This window comes from Pristiophorus japonicus, chromosome 7, assembly GCF_044704955.1.
Source record: "Pristiophorus japonicus isolate sPriJap1 chromosome 7, sPriJap1.hap1, whole genome shotgun sequence".
NCBI classification, from domain to species: Eukaryota; Metazoa; Chordata; class Chondrichthyes; family Pristiophoridae; genus Pristiophorus; species Pristiophorus japonicus.
This window is the reverse complement of record NC_091983.1, coordinates 115,146,714-115,172,847: the sequence shown is the minus strand read 5'-3', so window position 1 is coordinate 115,172,847 and position 26,134 is coordinate 115,146,714.

Genomic DNA, 26,134 nt, shown 5'->3' with positions numbered 1-26,134 from the left:
TGCTGCATTCAGTTAGCTCAGCCTCTTCTTGATAGCACGTGGAGTGAATTGAATTGGCTGAAGACTGGCTTCTGTGATGGTGGGGACCTTAGGAGGAGGCCAATATGGATCATCCCCTCGGCATTTCTGGCTGAAGATGGTTGTAAACGCTTCAGTCTTGTCTTTCGTACTTGCGTACTCTGCCTTCATTGAGAATGGGGATATTCATGGAGCCCCCTCCTCCTGTTAGTTGTTTAATTTTCCACCACCATTCACAGCTAGATGTGGTAGGACTGCAGAGCTTTGAGCTGTTGATTGTGGGATCGCTTAGCTCTGTTTATAGCATGCTGCTTCTGCTGCTTAGCATACATGTCATCCTGTGTTGCAGCTTCCCCAGGTTGGTATCTAATTTTTAAGTACACCTTGTGCTACTCCTGGCATGCTCTTCTGTACACCTCATTCAACAACGTTGGCCCCCTGGCTTGGTAATGATAGAGTGAGAATTATGCCGGACCATGAGGTTACAGATTGTGGTGGAATACAATTCTGCTGCTGCCCCCATAGTGCCACATGGATGCCCAGTTTTGAGCTGTTAGATCTTTTCTGAATCTATCCCATTTAGCACAGTGGTGGGCCACCCCGACCTGTGTGAGAAAACCACTGCAGGTAGGGGCTATAAATAGAGCTGGAGCGCCGGGCCCTGGAACATCATGGCAGACCTGCCCACACTGCGATATGTGCGCGCACTAGGTCCGTGCAACAGAGCAGGTCTCCAGTCATCCTGGTTAATCCTTGCCACTGGATAAAGCCCTAGCTCTGTCAAGCCCGTGTGGTGGCTGATGTGCAATGGTCACCACACGTTAAAAAATTTCACGCACAGGCATCTTCCACCCCCTCAGTTGGAGTTCAGGACTGGAACATCGGGTCCTTCATTGAAACATCTGCGAACTCTCTTGGAAGCAAGTCATCTTCGTTCGAGGGACCGCCTATGATGATGATGAGTGCCACACAACACAATGGAAGGTGTCTTCAGTGTGAAGACAAGACTTTGTCTCCACAATTACTGTGTGGTGATCACTGCTACCAATGTTGTCATGGACAGATGCATCTGCGACAGGTGGATTGGTGAGGACGAGGTCAAGTAGATTTTCCCCTCGTGTTGGTTCTCTCAGCACCTGCTGCAGACCCAGTCTGGCAGCTATGTCCTTCAGGACTCGGCCAGCTCGGTCAGTTGTGGTGCTACCGAGGCACACTTGGTGATGGACATTGAAGTCCCCCACCTAGAGTGTGTTCTGCGCCCTTGCTACCCTCAGTGCTTCTTCCAAGTGATGTTCACCTTGGAGTAATACTGCTTCATCAGCTGAGGGAAGGCGGTAGGTTGTAATCAGCAAAGGGTTTCCTTGCCCGTGAAGCCATAAAACTACATGTGATCCGGAGTCAATGTTGAGGACTCCCAGTGCCGCACCCTCCTGACTGTATACCACTGTGTCGCCACCTCAGGTGGGTTTGTCCTATCCGTGGGTCAGGACATACCCAGAGATAGTGCTGGACGAGTCTGGGACATTGGCTGAGTGGTTTGATTCTGTGAGTATGACTCTATCAGGCTTGATGAGGCCATGGGACAGCTCTCCCAATTTTGGCACAAGATGTTAGTGAGGAGGACTTTACAGGGTCGACTGGGCTGGGTGTGCCGAAGCCGGTGCCAAGACCGGGTTTTATTCTCAATATTGTTTTTGTAGCGGTTTGTTATAACTGAGTGGCTTGCTCGGCCATTTCAGAGGACACTTAAGAGTCAAGCACATTGCTGTGCATCTGGAGTCACATATACGCCAGACCAGGTATTACTGACACGAGCTTTTTATTCCAGATTTATTTAATTAACTGAATTTAAATTCCACATAGTGGGATTTGAACTCACGCCTCCGGATTATGAATCCAGGCCTCTGAATTACTAATCCCGTAATTTACCCACTAAGCTACTGTTCCTGCTGCTCCTGCTTGTTTTTTTTTAACATCATTAGTAATTTCGTAATAGTAGTTCTTCCACTTGAATTCCTTATATTTGCTTTGCATGTTCCCTACCTCATCAGTTGTGATATGTTGCAACTTTATGAATACAAATTCTGAGCCAATCAGCTGCAACAATTTGCATATAAACATGCAGTGAAAGAAATGAGAAACCTGAAGTACGATTCAGCAACCGTTCCTTTAGATTGGAAAATTTTACATGTCTCTCTGGTTTTTAAGAATGGTGAGAGAAGGAAGGCAGGGAATTATAGACCAGTTAACCTAACATCTGTTGTCAGAAAATTACTAGGGTCTATAATTAAGAATAGGGTGACTGAACACCTTGAACATTTTCAGCTGATTAGAGAGAGCCAGCATGGATTTGTAAAGGGTAGGTCATGCTTGGAAAACCTGATTGAACTTTTTGAAGAGGTGACTAAAGTAGTGGACAGGGGAATGTCTATGGATGTTATTTATATGGACTTTCAGAAGGCATTAGATAAAGTCCATCATAAGAGACTTTTAACTAAAGTTGAAGCCCATGGAATCGAAGTCAAATTATTGACCTGGTTCAGAAAATGGCTGAACGGCAGGAAACAGAGATAGACCATAGGCCGAAGCCTGTTTTCTTGCCTAGATGTTTAGTTCCATATATATGGGCCCAAGTTTCGGGTGGAGTTGCTCCAACTTTTTTGGAGCAACGAGTTTAGTTTGGAGTACTTAGTTTGCTCCAGTTCTAGTGAGTTAGTTCAGGTTTGTTTTAGTTCAGGTTTTTTTTTCAAAAGGGGGTGTATCCAACCACTTAGGCCTGTTTTGCAAGTTTCGGCAGCGAAAATTTACTCCAAACTAACTTAGAATGGAGTAAGTGTCCACTTTTTTAAGTTCTGAAAAACATTACCTGGAGTTAAGTTAGTGCAGGCACAGCCAGAGACAGGGGGGTGGGAAGCATTAAACACAAAGGACTAAAGCATTAAACACATCACTTAAAATGATCTAAAACCTCTTTCGATTATATTTTTGCCTTATATCTGTTGACTGAGGACAGTTGTTTCTCTTTTTATAAATAAACAAGTGTAGGCTCCCGGCTGAGGCAGACACATCAACACCTAATTATGGCTAATTTGATCCTTTGGAAATCATCATACTCCATTAGTCCAACCTATTACTTGAATGACTCAACTCGGACTAGATTATCTCTCATTTGTAAAAACTAACTGTTTGGCATTAATGGGCCTCTGTCAGGGACTGACTGTTAGAGTAACGTATTGTAATCCACCACTGTCTCCCACGCCCGCAACAGCTCTTCCCCCCCTCCCCCCCCGTCCCACCTCCAAACCCTTCGCTCCGTGTGTCCCTCCTCATTCCTACGCCCCCAACATCACTCTTTCGTCTCCCCCCTCCCCGCCCCCAACCCAAACCCTCGCAGCCAGCAGCAGGACCGATCTGTGCGTCTCAGATACTGTAGGGAAATCAGTATCTGGCTTCCTCGGCCCACGGACACCCATCCCACTGCAGCAGGAGAGATGTCCGAGCCACGACACGCCACACCAGCACGCTCCTCGGTCATGGCTAGGTGCGGGAGGCAGGCATGACTGAAAGGGTGTGGGATGTCTTTCCTTTGCAGGTGTTCCTAAATGTTGCGTGTTGATATGATAATGGACAATGATTCAGTTTTAATGTTAAGTAATAAACTTTATTGAACGTTTGCAATGTACTTCACTTTAGTGCAATAATAAAAGCATTCTTGTCATAATTCAGTTTCAATGTATAATATATTTCATTGAAATCTTTACAATGTACTTTACTTTAGTGCAATAAAATCAATCTTGTATCAAATTTGATATGACTCTTTCCGATCACTTAAAAACTCCAAATGTTATAAAGTTTTATAGTTAGAAAACTTAGTAAACAATTTCAATTTGTGAACAAGATCACTGAAAAACCTTAAGATAACTTTTAACGCAGTAAACTTAAACAACTTATTAAATGTGAGAACATTTACACTTTAAGATCACTTAAAAGCTCTAAGATCACTTATATACTTGTAAAGTTACAAAACTTCAATTTAAAAACAGTTACAACATTGGCATCAACAACTACTACATCAACACCAGCAGCAAAGAAAGGCTGCACCCAGCTCTCATCCACATCTCGGTGACTGTGCACTGCCTCATGGATGCGGGGTGGGGGTGGGGGGAGGGGGGTGTGGTAGGTGAAGAGAGGGGGTGGGGGGAGAGAGGGGGGTCCCAGCTTGGGTCTCTACAGAGGCTGATACTGGGATTGCAGTGGGAGTGGCATTTGATTGGCCGGGATGTGTGTGCTTATTGCAGCAGTTAACTGCCTGATGGTCTCTGCCAGCGTTTGCGCTGCTCCTGAGATTCCTGTGCTCAGTTCACGTGGCATAACTGCTGTTTGTCCAGCCAGTGCTGCTAACTCATCACCAGCCCCTCTGATGGTGCCCTCGAGTGAACGGGTAAGGTCATTGCCCTCCACACCCAATGCAGTAAGGTCAAGCGCATCTGTTGAACGCTGCATCTCAGGCGAGCCGATTCGGATTCTCCTTCCTCTCGCCCCGGCTCTGCCTCGCGGCACCCCTCCAGTGCGAGGTGCAGGGTGGGTCGGTGGGACCCTGGGTGTTCCACACTGCATTCCACCACCACCACCACTGGGACCCGCTTCCTCTGACAGTGGGGCCCTGGGTGTTCCACGCTGCATTGCACCACCACCAGTGGGACCACCCGCTTCCGCTGACATTGGGACCCTGGGTGTTACAAGCTGCATTCCACCACCACCACTGGGACCCTCTACCTCTGACAGTGGGAAACTGGGTGTTCCAAGATGCATTCCACCACCATCACTGGGACCTGCAACCTCGGAAGATGTGAAACCATGGAACGTCTGACCAGAACTTACATCACTAAGCGCAGATGGGTATGTGAGAAGATGATGGCATGCCGCATCAGAACTTAAAGCGCTACGCAAGGATCGGGGGTGGATGAAAGAGTGCAATGTTGGACGAGAACTCATGGTATTATCTGGGAGAGTGAGGCCCTGCACGATGGACTGATCCATATTACGATCAACAGTCTCCCCTGAACACATATCTATGCTGCCCTCCTCCCCCACCACCGCCTTGGTCTTGATCGCATGCATCTGAATCTTCTTCTGAATCTTCTGGATTGGCATCATGTTCTGCAAAATATAATTGAACAGTCAAATGGTTAGCAGTACAGGCATGGGCAGGATGGGTGACATGCACATAGCAGGCTAGGCAGCAGGTTGATTTGAAGGGTCACGATGCATTTTCAGGACATACCCTCTCCCAAGCGTGTGGGCTCAGCTTGTGCTGTACTGATTACTTTTCTCCAGGCACGACTCATCAGGGCAGCGACCCTCTGTTCCAAAGGTGTCAGTTGGTGCAGATTTGGCGGGCCTCCTCCTGTTCATGTTCTTTCCCTTTTGTTGTGAGCCAATTTCTTCTGCAAAGATGAAAATATAACTTTTTAGAGAGGGTGCCTTTCTGCTGGGTGGGACATATTCAGCTGGTCACATTTACAATTGAAATTCCATTGAGAAAAGGAAGATATTACTTACACTTGACCAAGGTCCTGCCAGTTCTTTTCACACTGGGTCCTAGATCTCCTGGTATCCACCACTCCGCAGTATTCGGCTGCAACTTGGTCCCAGCGTTTCTTGATTTCTTTGGATGCCATCCTTGTGCGGCCTCTGTTGCTGGTGTCCAGCTCCTGCCATCTCCCCTCAATGACATTAACTAGTGTCTCCACTTCTTCATGCAAGAAGTTCTTTGTTCTCGCTGCACGTTCTTGCATTGCTGTACTGGATTGACACACAGTGGTTTTTAAAAACACACAGTTCTTTCCTTGCGTGCACATATGCAGCATCCTTTGCACTCCAAGAATCACTTAAAAACTTTTCACTCCTTCCCTTCCTGCACCCAAAAATCACACAGCTCGCTTTAACAGAGTGCCATGTTCTCCCTTTAAATGACCTTGCATGCACCTATGCAGCACCTTTGCAGCACTCCTTTGCACTCCAAGAATCAGTGAAATACTTTTCACTCCTTTTCCTACCTGCAACTAAAAGTCCCAGCTTGGTTTAACTGAGTGCCTGCCATGTTCTCCCTTTAAATGGCCGATTGCCAAGGTCGAAGACCCATTGCGCATGCGCGCACGCTGTAACACACATGCGCAAGGATGCCGACAGTGAAAAAGACGCAGGGCCCTAGCCCCGCCCCGCTGCTGGTTGCAAATCGACTTGCTCCTCCCCCCTCAGACTCCGCTGCACCACGCCACGCTCAAGGACGACCCGAGAATTTCCCGGTAGGATTTCTGCGCACATTTTTTCCTAAACAGCTTACGGAGGTGCGCCGTTTTGAGCAGCATCCGAAACTTGGGCCCATAGTCTCCGTGTGGAAAGTACCTAGAACCATGCTAAATATGTTAAACATATGTATCTGAAGCAAAAATCAAATGTTCCCAAGTCTGAAAATTGAGTGTTATTGAAAAATGGCCAAAAACAAAGAAAACCATAAAAATGGTTGCTATGGACTTTCTTTTCCCCAGCAACGGTGACATTTCAGTGCTCCTGCTAAATTTTAAGCATGGATAGTGTAAGAATTGGTAAAAAAAAAAGTATCACTGAAGATATCTGAGGTCTGGATGCATCAGTTATACATAAATCTAAGTTTTGTTTTCATATCCGTTGCTCAGAAAGAAATCTACCACAGCAACCATTTATTTCATACATACTTATTGACATTTCAGATGGACACCCGTACTCATTTGTCAACCATATAATTATAGTAATATTTATAATTATGTTAAACATAATAGTATTGATTTTTTTAAAAGCAAGAAGTACTGAAAAAACAAAATTGATCTGAAAAAATGTTAGAGGCTGAAAAGGAATACATATCTATGAATCATCATCAGAATCAAGGGTATAAGAACATAAGAACATAAGAAATAGGAGCAGGAGTAGGCCATACGGCCCCTCGAGCTTGCTCCACCATTCAATGAGATCATGGCTGATCTGATCATGGACTCAGCTCCACTTTCCCGCCCATTCCCCATAACCCCTTATCCCTTTATCTTTAAGAAACTGTCTATTTCTGTCTTAAATTTATTCAATGTCCCAGCTTTCACAGCTCTCTGAAGCAGCAAATTCCACAGATTTACAACCCTCTGAGAGAAGAAATTTCTCCTCATCTCATTTAAATGGTCAGCCCTTTATTCTAAGATCAAGCCTTCTAATTCTAGTCTCCCCCATCAATGAAAGCATCCTCTCTGCATCTACCTTGTCAAGCCCCCTCATAATCTTATACATTTCGATAAGATCACCTCTCATTCTTCTGAATTCCAATGAGTAGAGGCCCACCCTACTCAACCTTTCCTCATAAGTCAATTCTGTTATCCCCGGAATCAACCTAGTGAACCTTCTCTGAACTGCCTCCAAAGCAAGTATATCCTTTGGTAAATATGGAAACCAAAACTGCATGCAGTATTCCAGGCGTGGCTTCATCAATACCTTATATATCTGTAGCAAGATTTCCCTGCTTTTATACTCCATCCCCTTTGCAATAAAGGCCAAGATACCATTGGCCTTCCTGATCAATTACTGTACCTGCATACTATCCTTTTGCGTTTCATGCACAAGTATCCCCAGGTCCCAGTGTACTGCGGCACTTTGCAATCTTTCTCCATTTAAATAATAACTTGCTCTTTGATTTTTTTCTGCCAAAGTGCATGACCTCACACTTTCCAACATTATACTCCATTTGCCAAATTTTTAGCCCACTCACTTAGCCTGTCTGTGTCCTTTTGCAGATTTTTTGTGTCTTCCTCACACATTGCTTTTCCTCCCATCTTTTATCGTCAGCAAACTTGGCTACATTACACTCAGTCCCTTCTTTCAAGTAGTTAATATAGATTGTAAATAGTTGGAGCCCCAGCTATCTGTTTCCTCAGCCCTCGAAGCTTCAGGCAAAGATGCAACATTCTCACAACCTATACATGAGCAGATGTCGATGCAAGGTAGTTTGTTGAGAAGACAAGAGCACCTTCTTTGTGCACACTGGGTCTTTTTGCATGAACAACGTGCAAACTCCATTACACTTGCGGATGCTGCAGGAAGTTTCATCCAGTCTGTGACAAGTACATCATCTTCAAGTTTCCAATCATGGTTCTTTGGAGATGGGATTTCCAGCCTGTTTTCAAGACATCGCTTGTGAATTCCAGGCTGGTAATTGACACGCTGTATATGCTTGTATAATGAAACTTTATTTGTTGGCAAGCACTTCTCTGCATAACTTCTAGTCTTGAACATTTGACATCTGGCCTGGTTCACATCTCTGCATCCACTCGGCCCACAGAGTTCACAGGTGTATGCCTCTAGTTCTTCACAAAGGAATAGTGAAACAGCAAAGGAGGTCCCTAACTTCTCAATTGGTCACCTGAGGAAGAGAGTATTTGAAGACCAGGACCTCAAACCTGGCACCAAGCTCATGGTCTACAGAGCAGTAGTGATACCCGCCCTTCTATATGGCTCAGAGACATGGACTATGTACAGCAAGCACCTCAAAACACTGGAGAAGTACCACCATTGTTGCCTCCACAAGATCCTGCAAATCCATTGGCAGGATAGCCGCACCAACGTCAGTGTTCTCGCTCAGGCCAACGTCACCAGCATCGAAGCATTGACCATGCTCGATCAGCTCCGATGGATGGGCCACATCGTCCGCATGCCTGATACAAAACTCCTAAAACAACACTCTACTCTTAGCTCCTCAGGCGACCGAAGGCTGCACTGGCACACTGAAAGAAGCAGAGAGGAGTGAAGCCACGACGAAGATTCGACTGCTTCGCACAAAGACGACAGACCCCAATGTTGTACAATAAATGTTCATCGCATCTTTGATCATTTTGGGAAAGATGTATGTGCTGTTCTCATAGTGATTCACTGTTTTTCAGGATGTGATTCAGTATGGAATGGGGAAGGTGAATTTAGCGAAAGTCCTGATCGCCAGCAAAGAGCACTGTTCGACAAGCAAGCCCCAGGTGGGCAGAGGAAACACTTCAAGTCCTGTTCCTAATTCTTATAAGGACACCCTCAAAGCCTCCTTGAAAAAAATGTAACATCCCCATCAACACCTGGGAATCCCTGGCCCAAGACTGCTCAAAGTGGAGGAAAAGCATATAAAACATAAGAACATAAGAAATAGGAGCAGGAGTAGGACAGGAGACCCCTCGAGCCTGCTCCGCCATTCAATAAGATCATGGCTGATCTGATCATGGACTCAGCTCCACTTCCCCGCCCACTCCCCCGAACCCCTTATCCCATTATCATTTAAGAAACTGTCCCAGCTTCTACAGCTCTCTGAGGCAGCGAATTCCACAGATTCACAACCCTCTGAGAAGAAATTTCTCCTCATCTCAGTTCTAAATGGGCGGCCCCTTAACCTAAGATCATGCCCTCTAGTTCTAGTCTCCCTCATCAGTGGAAAATTCCTCTCTGCATCCACCTTGTCAAGCCCCCTCATAATTTTATACGTTTCTGTAAGATCACCTCTCATTCTTCTGAATTCCAATGAGGAGAGGCCCAACTTACTCAACCTTTCCTCATAAGTGAACCCACTCATCCCCAGGATCAACCTAGTGAACCTTCTCTGAACTGCCTCCACAGCAAGTATATCCTTTTGTAAATATGGAAATCAAAACTGTATGCAGTATTCCAGGTGTGGCCTCACCAATACCCTGTACAGCTGTAACAAGACTTCCCTGCTTTTATACTCCATCACCTTTGCAATAAAGGTAAGATTCCATTGGTCTTCCTGATCACTTGCTGTACCTGCAGACTATCCTTTTGTATTTCATGCACAAGTACCCCCACGTCCCGCTGTGCTGCAGCACTTTGCAATCTTTCTCCATTTAAATAATAACTTGCTCTTTGATTTTTTCTGCCAAAGTGCATGACCTCACACTTTCCAACATTATACTCCATCTGCCAAATTCTTGCCCACTCACTGAGCCTGTCTATGTCCTCCTGCAGCCTCTTTATGTCCTCTTCACACATTACCCTTCCTCCCATCTTTGTATCGTCAGCAAACTTAGCGACGTTACACTCAGTCCCCTCTTCCAAGTTGTTAATATAGATTGTAAATAGTTGGGGTCCCAGCACTGATCCCTGTGGCACCCCACTCGTTACTGATTGCCAACCAGAGAATTAACCATTTATCCCGACTCTCTGTTTTCTGTTTGTCAGCCAATCTTCTATCCATGCTAATATATTACTCCCAACCCCGTGAACTTTTATCGTGTGCAGTAACCTTTTGTGTGGCACCTTATCATATGCCTCTGGAAGTCCAAATACACCACATCCACTGATTCCCCTTTATCCGGCCTGGTTGGTGTATCCTCAAAGAATTCCAGCAAATTTTTCAAACGTGACTTCCCTTTCATAAATCCATGCTGACTTTGCCTGACAAAATTTTGCTTTTCCAAATATCCTGTTGCTGTTTCTATAATAATGGACTCCAACATTTTCCCAACCACAGATGTTAGGCTAACTGGTCTATAGTTTCCAGATTTTTTGAATAGGGGCATTACATTTGCAGTTTTCCAATCTGCTCGGACCTCCCCAGAATCCAGGGAATTTTGGTAAATTACAACCAATGCATCCACAATCCCTGCCGTTACTTCTCTTAAGACCCTAGGATGCAAGCCATCAGGTGCAGGGGATTTATCTGCCTTTCGTCCCATTATCTTACTGAGCACCGCCTCCTTAGTGATTGTGGTTGTGTTAAGTTCCTCCGCCCATATAGCCCCTTGACTATCCACTCTTGGAATATTGTTAGTGTCCTCTAGCGTAAAAGCTGATACAAAATACTTGTTTACAGGTTCTGCCATCTCCATGTTTTCCATTACTAATTCCCCGGTCTCGTCCTCAAAGGGATCAATATTTACTTTAGTCACTCTTTTTCTTTTTATATACTGAAGGGATGCAAAATTCACAAGAAACTCCCCCTGTGTTTGGGTTCATTCGAAAGGAAATTTAATTTGGGACTATCTACAGAAAGGTTTGGAACGCTAAAGTGCTTATGGAAGAAACTATGAACTTTAATAGAATTATGAACTTTTACAAGACAAATTCAAGCCTGTGGGCTGACCTAGGGAACAAAAGAAGCCCACTTGATTATTGGAACTGTCTGGGTGTGAGGACTGAGTTTACCTGTCTGGAAGAATGAGTATTTGAAAATCCTTCTCCACAAGAGACATTACCATCACAAAATCACCCAGAGGTAGCTCCCCATCAACATGGGTCTGGACAAACCGTTTCAGCATATACATCACAAAGAAGCCCAATCCAGCCTATATGCGAAAGACTAAGTACAAAAGGACATTGCAAATACCAAACTAATATTTCATCAAGAAACATTTTTCGAACATCAACCCACCCAAGACATATCAATTTTAACGAGCCCGACAAAATATTACAAAGAAGAACCAAGCCCGCCAAAATTATACAAAGGATTTTGAAGAGATTTGGTGGCAAGATTAGAACAATGAAATCGTATAACTGCCCTTGTTTTCAACAGAGGTTGGAGGGGAGAGAGGTGGTTGCTACGACTGCATCAAGACAAGGAGAGAAACCAACGCAACAGTTGTAAACTAACTTCTCCAGCCTCGAAGTCTTGAAGTCCTGAAGGAAGGAAGAACATCACCATCTACCATTAACTATCAAAAGGATTGGTAAGCATAGGTCCCTGCCTGCCCTGGAGTCTAACCTAGCTAGAATTAGGTATTGGGAGGTGGGAGATATAATTTTACTGTAACCCCCTTTGAATGTGTAGTGTATGGTACTTTATTTGAGTGATTATAAGTTTGACCTTGTACCTTTCATTGTATTGTTCTTCATTAGAGTGATTGTAAGTTTGGCCTTGTATTTTCTTACGAGAGTAGTAAGCCTGTATTACTTTGACTATAATAAAACCGAAGTTCTTTGCATCAAACCAATGTCCTTTGCACTTTTGTCACCCCCGCACTCCAAATAAATCCAAAGTACAGAACCTAAGGGAGTGGGAGCGATTCGAAACCGCTCAAGTTGGTCAGAAGGGAACCTAACTCCCTCATAGAGACCACACACAACCACCACCACGCCCCCTTACAATACCTATAGAAACTCTTACTATCTGTTTTTATATTTTGTGCAAGTTTACTTTCATAGTCTATCTTCCCTTTCTTAATCAATTTTTAGTCATTCTTTGCTGGCTTTTAAAAGCTTCCCAATCTTCTGTCCTTCCACGAGTTTTGGCCACTTTGTATGCCCTTGTTTTTAATCGGATTCCGTCCTTTATTTCTTTAGTTAGCCACGGATGGCTTTCTTTTCTCTTGCACCCTTTCCTCCTTACTGGAATATATTTTTCTTGAGAGTTGTGAAATATCTCTTTAAATGTATACCACTGTTCATCAACCGTCCCTCACTTCAATCTGTTTTCCCAATCCACTTTAGCCAACTCTGCCCTCATACTTTCATAGTCCCCTTTATTTAAGCTTAGTAGCTGGTGAGAGATCCAACTTTCTCACCCTCCATCTGAATTTGAAAGTCAATCATGCTATGATCACTCATTCCAAGGGGATCCTTTACTAAGAGATTGTTTATTAATCCTGTCTCATTACACAGGACCAGATCTAGGATAGCCTGCCCCCTGGTTGCTTCTGTTACATACGGCACAAAGAATCCATCCTTTATGCACTCTATGAACTCTTCCTCAAGGCTACCCTGACCAATTTGATTTGTCCAATCAACATGGAGGCTAAAATCACCCATGACTATTGCTGTTCCCTTTTTGCAAGCCCCCACTATTTCCTGGTTTATGCTCTGACCAACAGCATCCGGAAGGTGCGGAACACCTTGAGGCTCTTCGGCAAGAGCAAGCTGAACCCAAGCGTCGTCAGCGGAAGGAGCACGTGGCAACCCAGGCTCCCCAATCTCCCGTTCCTCCAACCACTGTCTTCCCCAGCTGTGACAGAGACTATAGGTCCCGCATTGGACTCTTCAGTCACCTGAGGACTCATCTTTAGTGTGGAAGCAAATTATCTTTGACTCCGAGGGACTGCCTAAGACGAAGAAGAAGAAGCTGCTGAAATGGCTTTGAAGGAATGATAAAATTGATATTCTAATCAGCCCCACTGACAATGATCTTTGGTCAAAAAAACTGTTTTTTGTTGTGTTTGTGCGTGTTATGACCAGAGTGAGAAATTTAGAGTCAGTGAGTCTACACAGAAATAAGTACTTGGTGCTGAAGCAGGCCCACGAAATGGAACGTGTCAAACGGCATAACCATTGAACTAAGGAACGAACGTTGGATATAAATATTTGTCAGCTGACACAGTTCTATAGGAAATACAGGATAATGTAAAATCACGTGTACTCATGTTCATAGTTCTGATTTTCCTTTCTTTGCTTCTTCTTGGCTCTGTCGATCTTGGATTTATGAGTGAAACGCATGTAGCACTGTCGATGATATTCAACAAATGTAGGATTGATGCAAGTCTTTCTGATGCAATAACCAGCTTCAGATCTAAACTTTCGATGGCATTCTCTGCAATTTTAGCTTCTCTAGTTCTGGTAAGCACTGGTGGTCTTAAAGAAGTGGTTGAAGATGTTGCTGCTTCTCAGGGCAGTAAAAATGCCAGCACATGAAGAAGCTTGTGTTTAGCATCCTATAGGCATTGTATGTGCAAGCGACATGACACTGAAAGCAGATCTTTTAAGGACATCAGCATTATTGAGATGAGTGCCACCTCAGTCCGTGAGGACTCTGTTGGTACAGTCCTAGCCAGACCTAGAAGCATTTGAATGTATAAAAGTTAAGTGCTATTGTCACCTTCATATCCTCAGACAAGGCAGCTCCCCTGCCCTGGAAAGAGGCTGCAAGGCAGGTTCCAATAGCTATATGTGTTACTGTCTCAGGGCCTTCTCAGACATTGCTAAGAGGGAAAATACAGATGGGACCGCCGTGGTCTGTTGTCGGTGTACTATGCATAACAGCAGGTCAGCTGTTTCCTGCATGTGCAAATCTGCACGCTTGTGGCTTCCATCCTTTCCTCCTCCATGTCCTTCTCATTGTCCACTTAAATGAACAGGAACAATGGAATCTCCATTATTTCACTGTGTACAAAATCCTTTAATCACTTAGCAAGTTTCACAAAATGCTGAGATGCTGCAACTTCTAAGTATTGGAAGTGACTGTGACAAGTGTTGCAGAATCATACGTCTGTGTGACTTTTTCACTTTCTCAGTCTGTTCTAGGGGCTACTTGGCTGCACTCCCTTTATTTGCATCAGGGTTGCAGTGGTATCCCAATAGGGAAATCATGGTGGCCATTTTTTGGGATGGAGTTTTACTCTCCATCGATTCTACTCGCCAGACTGCTTCCTGAAATCAGTTGGTTTTTCTGAGGAAAATGTGGACCTATGAAACTTGCTGTGTTGTCCAACTGCCTGCTATGCTTTAGAAAATCTATTATATTGTACCATGAATTAGAACACAGCCATTTTATTAAATTATGAATTTCAACAGATTTTTCACACATACAGCATTCTGTCATCCTGCGCAACACCAATTTTAATCGCTCCATCATTGGTGGCTGTGCCTTCAGCTGCCTCAGCCCTAAGCTCTGGAATTCCCACCCTAAACCTCTCTAACTCTCACTCCTCCTTTAATACACTGCTTAAAACCTACCTCTTTGACCAAGCTTTTGGTCACCTGTCCAATGTTTCTTTATGTGGCTTGGTGTCAAATTTTGTTTGATAATGCTCCTGTGAAGCATCTTGGGACATTTTAGTACATTAATGGTGCAATATAAATGCAAGTTGTTGTTGTTATCCACTTCTATGAATTATGCAGAGTTGTGTTGGGTATAAATTCAGGTTGTGATTCTACAAATGGGCTGTGACTTGAATGCATTTGAGGTAATAAATCGGATATATTCAAGAGGGAGTTAGATATGGCCCTTACGGCTAAGGGGGTCAAGGGGTATGGAGAGAAAGCAGGAAAGGGGCACTGAGGGAATGATCAGGCATGATCTTATCGAATGGTGGTACAGGCTCGAAGGGCCAAATGGCCTACTCCTGCACCTATTTTCTATGTTTCTAATAAACAACAATGACATTATGAATTATTATAATAATTAGGATTATAGAAACATAGAAACATAGAAAATAGGTACAGGAGTAGGCCATTCAGCCCTTCTATCCTGCACCGCCATTCAATGAGTTCATGGCTGAACATGCAACTTCAGTACCCCCTTCCTGCTTTCTCGCCATACCCCTTGATCCCCCTAGTAGTAAGGACTTCATCTAACGCCCTTTTGAATATATTTTAGTGAATTGGCCTCAACTACTTTCTGTGGTAGAGAATTCCACAGGTTCACCACTCTCTGGGTGAAGAAGTTTCTCTTCATCTCGGTCCTAAATGGCTTACCTCTTATCCTTAGACTGTGACCCCTGGTTCTGGACTTCCCCAACATTGGGAACATTCTTCCTGCATCTAACCTGTCTAAACCAATCAGAATTTTAAACGTTTCTATGAGATCCCCTCTCATTCTTCTGAACTCCACTGAATACAAGCACAGTTGATCCAGTCTTTCTTGATAGGTCAGTCCCACCATCCCGGGAATCAGTCTGGTGAATCTTCGCTGCACTCCCTCAATAGCAAGAATGTCCTTCCTCAAGTTAGGAGACCAAAACTGTACACAATACTCCAGGTGTGGCCTCACCAAGGCCCTGTACAACTGTAGCAACACCTCCATGCCCCTGTACTCAAATCCCCTCGCTGTGAAGGCCAACATGCCATTTGCTTTCTTAACCGCCTGCTGTACCTGCATGCCAACTTTCAATGACTGATGTACCATGACACCCAGGTCTCGTTGCACCTCCCCTTTTCCTAATCTGTCACCATTCAGATAATAGTCTGTCTCTCTGTTTTTACCACCAAAGTGGATAACCTCACATTTATCCACATTATACTTCATCTGCCATGCATTTGCCCACTCACCTAACCTATCCAAGTCGCTCTGCAGCCTCATAGCATCCTCCTCGCAGCTCACACTGCCACCCAACTTAGTGTCATCCGCAAATTTGGAGATTATACATTTAATCCCCTCATCTAAATCATTAATGTACAGTGTAAACAGCTGGGGCCCCAGCACAGAACCTTGCGGTACCCCACTAGTCACTGCCTGCCATTCTGAAAAGTCCCCATTTACTCCTACTCTTTGCTTCCTGTCTGACAACCAGTTCTCAATCCACGTCAGCACACTACCCCCAATCCCATGTGCTTTAACTTTGCACATTAATCTCTTGTGTGGGACCTTGTCGAAAGCCTTCTGAAAGTCCAAATAGACTACATCAACTAGTTCTCCCTTGTCCACTTTACTGGAAACATCCTCAAACAATTCCAGAAGATTTGTCAAGCAGGATTTCTCTTTCACAAATCCATGCTGACTTGGACCTATCATGTCACCTTTTTCCAAATGCGCTGCTATGACATCCTTAATAATTGATTCCATCATTTTACCCACTACTGAGGTCAGGCTGACCGGTCTATAATTCCCCGTTTTCTCTCTCCCTCCTTTTTTAAAAAGTGGGGTTACATTGGCTACCCTCCACTCGATAGGAACTGATCCAGAGTCAATGGAATGTTGGAATTATCATGACATGTTTTTCTACACTACATCTTACTTGCACATCAATGTCTTGCAGGGAGGTTAAAAGTGCTGTGAGGGAATGTTGAAACTAATTTGTCTGGGGAGGGGCACCAAGATGATGCATTAGAGAGGAGGTACAGGTGCAGAGGACTGGGAGAGATGGACAGCGTTAGAATAAAATGTAGTTCAGAAATAGGGAGATCAGAGAGGGAGGAAATGTGAGGCGGACTAAGATGGGTTTAGAGTGCGTAAAAGGTTGGTGAGCTGTAGGCACAAGTAGCCACATGGGATTATGATGTAATGGCAACAATGGAGACCTGGCTCAAACAAGGGGAGGAATGGGCACTTAATATTCCTGGCTACAATGTATTCAGGAAAGATAGGGAAGGAAAAAAAGGAAGGGATGGCAGTATTGATCAAAGTCTGCACCAGAAAGTGATTATGTACATGAGAGTTCAAAGACAGAATCTATTTGGTTGGAATTCAGGGACAAAACAGGAGCTATGACACTCCTGGATGTATATTTTGGCCACCAAATAAGGAGAAGGAGATGGAGGAGCAAACTTACAGGCAAATTTCAAAAGAAATACAAGAACTTAAGAGTAGTGATAAAGAGGGACTTCAATTATTCTAATATAGATTGAGAAAATAACAAAAGGCCAAAAATGGGATGGAATTCCTGAAATGTGTACAAATGCATTTTCTTGGTCAGTATGTTTCCAGCTCAATGAGGAAACAAGCACTGCTACATCTAGTTCTGGGGAATGAAGTGGGGCAAGTGGAGTAGGTTTCACTGGCAGAGCATTTGGGAAACAGTGGTCACAATATCTTTAGGTTTAGAGTACTTCTGGAAAAGGACAAAGAAAAATCAAATGTGAAGATAGTCAACTGGAGGGGGGCTAATTGCAGTGAGTTGAAAAGGGATCTGGCCCAGATGGATTGGAATCAAAGATTAGCAGGTAAATAAGCAATAGGAGGCCTTCAAAGAGGAGATAGTTCAAATACAGACTAGACACATTCCCATGAAAGGGAAAAGAAGGGCATTCAATGCTAGAGCTCCCTGGATGTAATTTGCGGTCAGTGGCGATGCAAACGCATTTGCCGTTCCCTGAAAGTAAGCTTCCCACAAAGATTTTGCGATCTCTTTGGCTAGAAGTTCGACTTCTCCAACGTTCAGTTGATTTGAGATCAGTGTAAGTTAATGGAGAATCCCGAACGCGAGCTGCTGGGATGTCAACAAGCTGTCTAAGCAGCCTAACACATTGCAGAATTCTCACAAACCAGGAACCAGGAAGTGCATGAACTCCTTTCATTCTCACTTTAAAAAAATGTTATTGAGAGCAAAACAAAGATTGGGTCTCACATATGGGGAAAAGGTAAACCGGCCCGAAATAAAGACAACATTTTTTTTTTAAATATAATTTTTTAACTTTTCTTATAATTTTTATTAAATTTGATACTCTACAAATTTTAAAATTAGTTTTTTAGGGCTATAACATTTGGTTAGCAGTCAAAACTTATCTATTAGTGTCCTTGCACTCAGCTTAATTTTTGGAGCCACTTCAAAGGTCTGCAAATCAGCGTAATTAGCAGAAACACCCAAAGGCGAGGAATTCACCCTGGGGCCATGGCCAGTTTTATGGGTGGGGCCTGTTTCTAGCACATAGAAACATAGAAACATAGAAACATAGAAAATAGGTGCAGGAGCAGGCCATTCAGCCCTTCTAGCCTGCACCGCCATTCAATGAGTTCATGGCTGAACATGAAACTTCAGTACCCCATTCCTGCTTTCTCGCCATAACCCTTGATCCCCCGAGTAGTAAGGACTTCATCTAACTCCCTTTTGAATATATTTAGTGAATTGGCCTCAACTACTTTCTGTGGTAGAGAATTCCACAGGTTCACCACTCTCTGGGTGAAGAAGTTTCTCCTCATCTCGGTCCTAAATGGCTTACCCCTTATCCTCAGACTGTGACCCCTGGTTCTGGACTTCCCCAACATTGGGAACATTCTTCCTGCATCTAACCTGTCTAAACCCGTCAGAATTTTAAACGTTTCTATGAGGTCCCCTCTCATTCTTCTGAACTCCAGTGAATACAAGCCCAGTTGATCCAGTCTTTCTTGATAGGTCAGTCCCGCCATCCTGGGAATCAGTCTGGTGAATCTTCGCTGCACTCCCTCAATAGCAAGAATGTCCTTCCTCAAGTTAGGAGACCAAAACTGTACACAATACTCCAGGTGTGGCCACACCAAGGCCCTGTACAACTGTTAAAACTACAGCAAAATAATCATGTAGCTCGATTTGCACTGAAAGTGATTTGTGTTTAAAATTTGCGATCTTTTGCATTGGTTACGCCGATATCGGGGGGAATTGCATCGACAAAAGCAGCGCAATCGAATAGAAACTCCAATTTTCATCTAAAAGTTTTTAATTGGGAGCTATCAGAAGAATATAAGAACATAAAAAATAGGAGAAGGAGTAAGCCTTTTGGTCCCTCAAGCCTGCTCTGCCATTCAATAAGATCATGGCTGATCTGATCCTGGCTTCAACTCCACTTCCCCACCCGATCTCCATAACCCTTGACTCTCTTATCGTTCAAAAATCTGGCTATTTCCACCTTAAATGCATTCAATGACCCAGCCTCCACTCTTCCATGGGGCAGAGATTTCCAAAGATTCACGACCCTGTGAGGGAAGAAATTCCTCCTCATTTCCGTTTTAAATGGGTGACCCTTATTCTAAAACTATGCCCCCTAGTTCTAGGGGACAAATTTTCTCTACATCTATCCTGTCAAGCCACTCAGAATCTTATATGTTTCAAAAAAATCACCTTTCAGTCTTCTGAATTCCAATGAGTATAGGCCCAATCTGCTCAACCTTTCTTCATATGACAACCCCTTCATCGCAGGAATTAACCTCGTGAACCTTCAATGCAAGTATATCACTCCTTAAATAAAGAAATCAAAAATGTACACAGTACTCTAGGTGTGATCTCACCAACACGCTGTAAAGTCGTAGCAGGAGTTCCCTACTTTTATTCTCCATCCCCCTTCTAGCAAAGGCAAACATTCCAGTTGCCTTCCTAATTACTTGCTGTACCTGCATGCTAAAATTTTGTGTTTCATGTACAAGGACCCCCAGATCCCTCAGAGCTGCAGCATTTTGTAATCTCTCCCCATTTAAATAATAATTTGCTTTTTTATTTTTCTTATCAAAGTGGATAACCTCACATTTTCCCACATTATACTCCATCAGCCAACTTTTTGCCCACTCACTTAGCCAGCTATATCCCTTTGTAGATTTTTTGCATCCTCCTCACAACTTGCTTTCACACTCACCTTTGTATCATCAGCAAATTTGGCTACATTACACTCGGTCCCTTCATCCAAGTCATTAATATAGATTGTAAATAGTTGAAGCCCCAGCACTGATCCCTGTGGCACCCACTTGAAAACCTGAAAATGACCCATTTATCCTGACTCTCTGTTTTCTTTTAGTTAGCCAATCCTCTATCCATGCTAATATATTACACCCAACCATGTCAGCTCTTATCTTGTGCAGTAACCTTTTATGTGGCTCCTTCTCGAATGCTTTCTGGAAATCCAAATACAAGACATCTACTGGTTTCTCTTTATCCACCCAGCTCGTTACATCCTCCAATAACTTCAGCAAATTTGTCAAACATGATTTCCCTTTCATAAAACCATGCTGACTCTGCTTGATTGCATTATGATTTTCTAAATGTCCTGCTATTACTTCCTTAATGATGGACTCCAATGACACATGTTAGGCTAACTGGTCTATAGTTCCCTGCTTTCTGTCTCTTTCTTTTCTTAAGGGACATTACATTTATGATTTTCCAGTCTGCTGGGACCTCTCCATAATCCAGGGAATTTTGGTAGATTACAACCAATTAATCAACTATCTCTGCAGCCATCTGTTTTAAGACCCTATAATGCAGGCCATCAGGTCCAAGGGACTTGTCCACCTTTAGTCCCATTAATTTGCCTAGTACTTTTTCTTTAGTGATAATGATAGTTTTACGCCCCCCACCCCTAATAGCCCCTCGATTATCAATTATTGGGATGCTTTTAGTGTCTTCTACTGTGAAGACCGATACAAAATATTTGTTCAAAGTCTCTGCTGTTTCCCATTATTAATTCCCCAGTTTCATTCTCTAAGGAACCAACATTTATTTTAGTTATTCTCTTCCTTTTTATATACCTATAGTAGCTGTTACTGTCTGTTATTGTATTTCTGGTTTATTCTCAGAGGCTATCTTCTCTCTCTTTATCATTTTTTTAGTCATGCTTTGCTGGTTTCTAAAAATTTCCCAATCTTCTGGCCTTCCACTATTCTTTGCAACATTGTATGCCTTTGTTTTCAATTTGATACCATCCTTTATTTCCTAAATTAGCCACGGATGGTTCATCCTTCTATTGGAGTCTGTCTTTCTCACTGGAATATATCTTTGCTGAGAGTTATGAAATATTCCCTTACATGTTTGCCACTGCTTTTCTACAGTCTTACCCTTTAATATATTTTCCCAGTCCTCTTTAACCAACTCTGCCGTCATACCTTTGTAATTACCTTTATTTAAATTCAGGACACTAGCTTGAGACCTAGCTTTCTCACCCTCAAACTGAATTTGAAATTCTACCATGCTATGATCACTCTTCCCAAGAGGATCCTTCACTACGAGATCATTAATTAATCCAGACTCGTTACACATTACCAGATCTAAAATAGGCTGCTCTCTGGTTATTTCCACAATGTTTTGTTCCAAGAAACCATCCCTCATACACTCTATGAACCCGTCCCCAAGGCCACCTTTGCCAATTTGATTTGTCCAATCAATATGTAGATTAAAATTGCCCATGATTATTGCTGTACCTTTCTTACAAGCCGACATTATTTCTTGATTTATACTCTGTTCTACAGTGTGGCTACTGTTTGAGGACATGTAGACCACTCTCATCAGTGACTTCTTTCCCTTATTATTTCTTATCCCCACCCAAACTGATTCTACATCTTGATCTTCTGAGCGAATATCATTTTTCACTACTGCACTGATCTCATCCTTTATTAACAGAGTTACCCCACCTCCTTTTCCTTTCTGCCTATCCTTACAAAATGGCAAATACCCCTGAATATTCAGTTTCCAGCCTTGGTCACCTTGCAACCACGTCTCTGTAATGGCTATCAGATCATACCCATTTATTTCTATTTGTGCCGTCAACTCATCTATCTTGTTACGAATGCTGCGTGCGTTCAGATTTTAATTTTGTCTTTTTACCATTTTTCCCTACTCTGACCCTACTTTCTGATGCATTCTTATGTTTAAATGCATTTAAATCCCTTCCTGGCAAACTCTGGTTATCATTACCCTGATCGCTACCCTGCACTTCTGCCTTTTCCTTTCTCTTTGACATTTTAAATTTCCGCTCACCGGATCCCGCCCCCCAACTATTTAGTTTAAAGCGCTATCTACAGACCTAGTTATTCGATTCGCCAGGACACTGGCCCCAGCCTGGTTCAAGTGAAGCCCGTCCCGATGGAACAGTTCCCCCTTATCCCAGTACTGGTGCCAGTGACCCATGAATCAAAACCCATTTCTCCCACATTGAGCCACATGTTCATCTCTCTGATCCTATTTACCCTCTGCAAATTTGCTCACGGCTCGGGTAGTAATCCAGAGATTATTACCTTTGCGGTTCGACTTTTTAAGTTAACTCCTGGCTGCTCATACTCCTTCAGCAGAACCTCGTTCTTTGTCCTATCTATGTCTTTGGTACCTTCATGGACCACAACAACTGGATCTTTCCCCTCCCACTCCAAGTTCTTCTCCAGCCCTGAGGGGATGGTCTATAAAGACCCATCAGTCGTAGAGGAGGTGGGAGTGCAAGCAACGGGTATTCGGGGTACGTCGGAGCGGCCGATAAAGGCCCATCAGTCGTCGCGGAGGCGGGAGTGCGATGGGGGAGTCCGAGGATGTCTGAGCGACCTATAAAGGCCCATCAGTCGTCAAGGAGACGGGCGTGCGAGCAGCGGGGGTCCGGGGACATCAGAGCAGTCTATAAAGGCCCATCAGTCGTCAAGGAGACGGGCATGCGAGCAGCGGGAGTCCGGGGACGTCAGAGCGGCCTATAAAGGCCCATCAGTCGTCGAGGAGGCTAGCTGGTGCAGCTGCAGCAGGGAGAGAAGGCAAAAAAGAAATAGAAAGAAATGACGTCACAGACAAGAGGATAAGTGATTGGTGAGTAGTTTTTAAAAAAATGTTCTTTATCAGTAGGTGACCTTTAGCATTATTGTTCGCAAATTAAGTTAATCTAGGGGTTAAGTCATGGCAGGAGAGCTCGGACACGTGTTATGCTCCTCCTGTACTTTATGGAGCTGCAGGTGGATTCACTCTGGAGCATCCACGATGCTGAGAATAATGTGAATAGCACGTTTAGTGAGTTGGTCTTACCGCAGGTAAAGGTTACACAGCCAGATAGGGGATGGGTGACCAACAGGAAGAGCAGTGGAAGGAAGGTAGTGCAGGGGTCTCCTGCAGTCATCTCCCTGCAAAACAGATACACCACTTTGGGTACTGTTGAAGGAGATAACTCATCAGGGGAGAGCAGCAGCAGCCAAATTCATGGCACTGTGGGTGGCTCTGCTGCACAGGAGGGCAGGAAAAAGAGTGGGAGAGCTATAGTGATAGGGGATTCTATTGTAAGGGGAATAGATAGACATTTCTGCAGATGCAACCGAGACTCCAGGATGGTATGTTGCCTCCCTGGTGCAAGGATCAAGGATGTTTTGGAGTGGGTGCAGGAAATTTTGAACGGGGAGGGTAAACAGCCAGTTTTTGTGATGCATATAGGTACCAACGATATAGGTAAAAAATGGGATGAGGTCCTACAAGACGAATTTAGGGAGCTAGAAGCTAAATTAAAAAATAGGACCTCAAAAGTAGTAATCTCAGGATTGCTACCAGTGCCACGTGCTAGTCAGAGTAGGAATCACAGGATAGCTCAGATGAATACATGGCTTGAGATGTGGTGCAGAAGGGAGGGATTCAAATTCCTGGGACATTGGAACTGGTTCTGTGGGAGGTGGGACCAGTACAAACTGGATGGTCTGCCTCTGGGCAGGACCAGAACCAATGTCCTCAGGGGAGTGTTTGCTAGTGATGTTGGGGAGGAGTTAAACTAATATGGCAGGGGGATGGGAACCTATGCAGGGAGACAGAGGAAAGTAGAGTGGGGGCAGAAACAAAAGATAGAAAGAAGAAAAGTAAAAGTGGAGGGCAGAGAAACCCAAGGCAAAAAGCAAAAAGGGCCACATTACAGCAAAATTCTAAAGGGGCAAAGTGTGTTAAAAAGACAAGCCTGAAGGCTCTGTGCCTCAATGCGAGGAGTATTCGCAATAAGGTGGATGAATTAACTGCGCAGATAGCAGCTAATGGATATGATGTAATTGGCATCACGGAGACATGGCTCCAGGGTGACCAAGGCTGGGAACTCAACATCCAGAGGTACTGAACATTTAGGAAGGATAGACAGAAAGGAAAAGGAGGTGGGGTGGCATTGCTGGTTAAAGAGGAAATTAATGCAATAGTAAGGAAGGACATTAGCTTGGATGATGTGGAATCGGTATGGGTAGAGCTACGGAATACCAAAGGGCAGAAAATGCTAGTGGGAGTTGTGTACAGTCCACCAAACAGTAGTAATTAGGTTGGGGACAAGCAACAAACAAGAAATTAGGGATGCGTGCAATAAAGGTACAGCAGTTATCAGATATATAAAACGGATATATAAAAGGGAAAAGAGTGACTAAAGTAAATGTTGGTCCCTTAGAAGATGAGAAGGGGGATTTAATAACGGGAAATGTGCAAATGGCTGAGACTTTAAACAATTATTTTGCTTCGGTCTTCACAGTGGAAGACACAGAAACCATGCCAGAAATTGCTGATCACAGGAATGTGGGAAGGGAGGACCTGGAGACAATCACTAGGGGGGTAGTGCTGGACAGGCTAATGGGACTCAAAGTAGACAAGTCCCCTGGTCCTGATGAAATGCATCCCAGGGTATTAAAAGAAAATGGAAGTTATAGCAGATGCATTCGTTATAATCTACCAAAATTCTCTGGACTCTAGGGAGGTGCCAGCAGATTGGAAAGCAGCTAATGTAACACCTCTGTTTAAAAAAGGGGGCAGACAAAAGGCAGGTAACTATAGGCCGGTTAGTTTAACATCTGTAGTGGGGAAAATGCTTGAAACTATCATTAAGGAAGAAATAGCGGGACATCTGGATAGGAATAGTGCAATCAAGCAGACGCAGCATGGATTCATGAAGGGGAAATCATGTTGAACTAATTTACTGGAATTCTTTGAGGATATAACGAGCATGGCAGATAGAGGTGTACCGATGGATGTGGTGTATTTAGATTTTCAAAAGGCATTCGATAAGGTGCCACACAAAAGGTTACTGCAGAAGATAAAGGTACGCGGGGTCAGTGGAAATGTATTAGCATGGATAAAGAATTGGCTGGCTAACAGAAAACAGAGAGTCGGGATAAATGGGTCCTTTTCGGGTTGGAAATCGGTGGTTAGTGGTGTGCCACAGGGATCGGTGCTGGGACCACAACTGTTTACAATATACATAGATGGCCTGGAAGAGGGAACAGAGTGTAGTGTAACAAAATTTGCAGATGACACAAAGATTAGTGGGAAAGCAGGTTGTGTAGAGGACACAGAGAGGCTGCAAAGAGATTTAGATAGGTTAAGCGAATGGGCTAAGGTTTGGCAGATGGAATACAATGTCGGAAAGTGTGAGGTCATCCACCTTGAGAAAAAAAACAAAAAAAGAGAATACTATTTGAATGGGGAGAAATTACAACATGCTGCGGTGCAGAGGGACCTGGGGGTCCTTGTGCATGAATCCCAAAAAGTTAATTTGCAGGTGCAGCAGGTAATCAGGAAGGCGAATGGAATGTTGGCCTTCATTGCGAGAGGGATGGAGTACAAAAGCAGGGAGGTCCTTCTGCAACTGTACAGGGTATTGGTGAGGCCGCACCTGGAGTACTGCGTGCAGTTTTAGTCGCCTTACTTAAGGAAGGATATACTAGCTTTGGAGGGGGTACAGAGACGATTCACTAGGTTGATTCCGGAGATGAGGGGGTTATCTTATGATGATAGATCGAGTAGACTGGGTCTTTACTCGTTGGAGTTCAGAAGGATGAGGGGTGATCTTATAGAAACATTTAAAATAATGAAAGGGATAGACAAGATAGAGGCAGTGAGGTTGTTTCCACTGGTCGGGGAGACTAGAACTAGGGGGCACAGCCTCAAAATACGGGGGAGCCAATTTAAAACCGAGTTGAGAAAGAATTTCTTCTCTCAGAGGGTTGTGAATCTGTGGAATTCTCTGCCCA